Genomic DNA, 4,964 nt, shown 5'->3' with positions numbered 1-4,964 from the left:
ACCTTTAAAATCCCCCCCCCCCAAAAAAAAAAAAATTCTAGTGATTTTATGATTTAATATAAATGCATAATCAAAAATGGTGGTAATCAAATTAATTTATAAAAGTTTATTTAATCAATCTTAAATTAAACATGTATGAAACTGATTCTTGATTGTGTGATATTTCTTATATGCTGTTTTAATAAATTGTGTTATTATTAATATTATTTCCATGCTTTTCATCAGTATGTGTAGTACTCAAAACTGCACTTCTCATGCAGACATCATATTTTAATAGCAGTCTATGTTTTGTTTTTGCGATTCCGTCCACATTCTCTGCATCGCTGAAATCACAGGGCTCTAATAATCAGAATGTGGATTTGTGTACAGCTACCCAGCCTTGTGTAAGAAGTGCCCGGCTCCTTTCACTCTGTTGTGTCTTTCTCTCACTCCGGCTCTTACTTTTACTGAGTCTCTCTCTTTGACCCTCCCTCTCTACCCTGCAGGCCACGCTAAATGAAAGGGCCTATTCTTTTTGCAGAGTCCGTTTGATTCCCGAGCATGCCAGCGTAATGAAGGAGTGATGAGATCCAATGGCTTGGGCCACCAGCCCAGCCCAACTCTCTCTAATTCCTGCCCCCAGCTCTTTCCACCTCATACACACAGGTAACTGTGCCCAAACGCCAAGAAATGCACTTGAGAAATGATGGCAGCAGGAATGACTGCATAGATAAACACTCGCTGGCGAAAAATCCACTTTTCAGACCATAACTAACCGTCCTCCATCGGTAACATCCAAACCCGACCTCTTCTGGACCTCAGAGGTTCAGAAGAGCAGCGATGCCATGCGCTCTCAAAATAAGAGCTTGTTTCTTACCCTTTTATAGTAATTAGAAGGAAAAAGAGACGCCCTGTGTATGCTAAGGTTACATCCTCGTCAGTGTTATTGAAGATGTTTTTTTGGAGGGCAGGAGCTGGTGCTGGGTTTGAAGCGTCGTGTGTTAACTGATGGAAGCAGTGTGAATCACAGCGAAACGCGAGGAGAGGTCAGCCGAAATGTAGGATGAAGCTGTGTAGCGTTCACTCACACACTCACTCACTCACTGACGCACGCACGCACGCACTCACACACACACACACACACACACACACACACACACACACGTGTCCGGTTCAGGCCTGGGAAACTGAAGTGGCACAGCAAGACAGGAACCTTCTAGAAACAGAAACTGCCACTTTAGACGGCGTAAACGCACGCATAGACATGCATGCATAATGATATCGGTGTTTGCATGAGATTGCTGCAATCCTGCAGACTCTCCTTGCTGCTGCTGGATTCTAATATTACACTCAGAGGAAATTGTCCAGCTTGATTTCCTGAAATCTCTTCCATCAGGACGCACGAGTGTGACTCGAATTGAAGGGAGAGGGAGAGGGAGAGCGGGGGGAAATGCACGAGAAGTCTGAAGTGAGAATGGGAAAAAAATAATGCTACTGTGAGATATTGTGGGGTGTAACACTAGCTTTATGTGTTTCAGATTAGGGCTCTAAATACCAGGATAGCTCTATCCCTCCCTCTCGTTTTTTTTCCCCTTTCTTAAGCCTTCTTCCTAACAAGTTTATAAAGCTTTGGAAACAGCACATTTGTTAGAGCTAGAGTTCTCACAAAACCATCATTTCAGGAGTTGATATTTATTTGATACAGAAACAGCAAGTAACATGTTGAATTAAATGTGAAATTTTAAAGTAGAAAAACTGAAGTAGTATATACCCTAGTGAGCAATAAATGTACTTAAATGTATTTGAAATTCACCACAAATATATTTACATATTTATGTACTTAATAAAAACACCCTGCAAGTGTACTTTTGGTATACTGATCTAGTTTACTTGTCTGCTAAACTGGAACAACTAATTATGTCCTTAATGCACTTTAATTGTGCAGAAGCAGTGCTGAAGTCCAACTAAAGACATACTGAAGTATATTTGAGTGGAACTATAACAAGTATACTTCAGGTACACTTTACGTATCTTGCATTTAAAGACTAATATTATTCAAAGATCATGCAATCATCATCAGTAGTGACCTTAAAACACATTTTAGGCTTAATATTAAGAAATGTGCCATACATACATACATACATACAGTACATACATACATGCATACATACAGTACATACATACATACATACATACATGCATGCATACATACATACAGTACATACATGCATACATGCATGCATGCATAAAACAGCATATTTAGAACAAGAATCATTAAGAATTATTATGATCACAATTCAGTCCCAAAATACGAATTAATTGTAATTTTAACTTTACCAATCTTTGCCAATATCCTTCAAACCACTAGGTTTTACCCATTTGTCACCAAGTAGTGTTTAATAATAACTATTAATATAATATAAAATAATATATTATAATATATTATTTTATATTATATTAATAGTTATTATTAAACACTACTTGGTGACAAATGGGTAAAACCTAGTGGTTTGAAGGATATTGGCAAAGATTGGTAAAGTTAAAATTACAATTAATTCGTATTTTGGGACTGAATTGTGATCATAATAATTCTTAATGATTCTTGTTCTAAATATGCTGTTTTATGCATGCATGCATGTATGCATGTATGTACTGTATGTATGTATGCATGTATGTATGTATGTATGTATGTATGTATGTATGTATGTATGCATGTATGTATGTATGTATGTATGTATGTATGTATTGATTGATTGATTGATTGCTCACTCACTATTTTTGATAGTCACTGTTTTTTTTACCCTAATATAATTTGTATTTGATCAGAAAAAGGCATTTTCACTCATGTCTCAGACTTCTGGACTCCATTAAGTGTGGCATATGCACATATTATATATATCGTGTTTTTTATTATGTCTAGCATTTATTATTTTCATTTTAAGGAGGAAATTTTGAGCTTCATAATTTAATCTTGTGTTTTATTTTTTTATTTTAACATTAAGAGCTCATTTGAAGCGCGTTTGTTCTGCCTTCCATAAAATGTTGTTTTTTGCTAGGTTTATGACTAACCATATTGCTCCCATTTTACGGTGACATTTTCGTCTGCAGTGAGAAATGGGTGGATTTGTGTTTCTGTCCCAGGCGTGTTCACGAGAAACCACACGCACTCGTTTCTAATGGGAGTCTTCCTGGTGAGCACCAGCTCATGAACATGGAAACGTGGTTGCCCTCGTCAATCCAAAACCTACAATGCATCTCTCTCAAAGCAGACTGAGCCAGAGGAAAGCGCCGCGTCCAATACGGTCTCCTCGGCAAGTGCCGTGTTTGTTTTATTTCATGATTTTATTTTCCTAGCCTAACTCCCCCCGCTTTTCAGACTATTGAATGCTGAGGCGTAAGTGTTTATCTTGAATTTTTTTTTTTTTGCAAAACGTCTCGCAAAATGAAAATAAAGGTAATGTCACACTGATAATATTTGGAGTGGCAAGTGGGTTGTTTTCCTTTTATTAAATGCTGATTAATATTCAGTGGTAGAAAGGTTAATACTGGCCTTTATTCCCCTGTATCCTGCAGAAAGCTTGCTTTTCTGGATCTGGGGGCCTAAACGGCAAATGCACGGATGTCTGGTTTAAATTACTGAATAAGCTCAATTTCATTCACATTTTTGCACTTCGTTTTTTGCTGTCTTCTTTTTTCAGGTTAGTTGCAATTGTCATAACTAGGTGTCTTTCACAGTCTGGGAAAACCTTAAACGGAGAAAAACGGCCTCATTACTTTAGTCGAATTTCCCGTTTTTTCCTCCCCTCGATGCAAACCAGGAGAACTCTTTAATTAGCCGGGAAACAGAAGTGTCGATGGTGAGACGCACACGTTCACAGTCTCAGAAGTTCCACAACACGGCGTGATTAAGACTGCGATGATGAGATGGTAAAATTAAGGCAACCCCTCTGATTCACATGTAGTTATACGGTGGTGACAGTGGGCTTGCCAAGTTGGCCTCCAATCCTCCCACAATGAATCATACAGAGCAGTGAGTGGGTGGGGTTGCCAGTTCAGAGTCCTTTTCATTTCCAAAATTGTGATCAACCATGTTAACCATCTCCACATCGCATCTAATGCTGCTGGTCCGATGCTCCAAAATGCAACTCCACATCACAGCCTCCGTATTCATCTTTCATATCGGTGGGCTCACAGCCTCCGTATTCATCTTTCATATCGGTGGGGATTTAAAAAAAAAAAAAACTTTGAAAGTGTCATCTGATGGTCTGTGGGCAACATACCAGCTCATGGCTCTGGTTGTGACTCACGGGTGACCATATAGTGAGAAGTTAGAGGTGTCCTGGAAGAACTCAGTAATAGAAGGCTGTATTTTGACAGCTTTTCTAAGGTTTCGCGAAGGAAAAAGTGATAAAGCCCGGGATTCATCAGTGCTGAGTCACTTAACACATCTCTGTCACCCTTTGTGATTCTCTAAGAGCGACAGTAACAAGCCCTCCGTCACTAAGAGTCAAGTGAGGTGATGGGAAGCACAGATGTGTCATATCAGATGCAAAATGTGTGCTCTTATGAGTTTTTTTTTATTGATTTTGTTTGAAATGTTGCTCCTACAATAAAAGCTACCTGAGGGACTACCATTGAACAGTTGAAATAATTGATAAAGCTCAGAACTGCAAAATTATGAATTGAATACTAAACTATTCATTTTCAAATGCTTTCATTTATGTACGGATGGACAGACAGATAAATAGATAGATATAAAGACAGATAGATAAATAGATGGATGGATAGATGGATGGACGGACGAAGGGATAGATAGATAGATAGATAGATATATAGATAGATAGATAGATAGATAGACGGACGGACGGATGGACGAAGGGATAGATAGATAGACAGATGGACGGACGAAGGGATAGATAGATAGATAGATAGATAGATAGACAGATGGACGGATAGACGGACGGCCGGACGGACGAAGGGATAGA

Source organism: Sinocyclocheilus anshuiensis, unplaced genomic scaffold, assembly GCF_001515605.1.
Source record: "Sinocyclocheilus anshuiensis isolate Anshui unplaced genomic scaffold, SAMN03320099.WGS_v1.1 scaffold454, whole genome shotgun sequence".
Taxonomy (NCBI): domain Eukaryota; kingdom Metazoa; phylum Chordata; class Actinopteri; order Cypriniformes; family Cyprinidae; genus Sinocyclocheilus; species Sinocyclocheilus anshuiensis.
The sequence above is the reverse complement of the archived record's forward strand: the minus strand, read 5'-3'. Positions refer to the sequence as shown.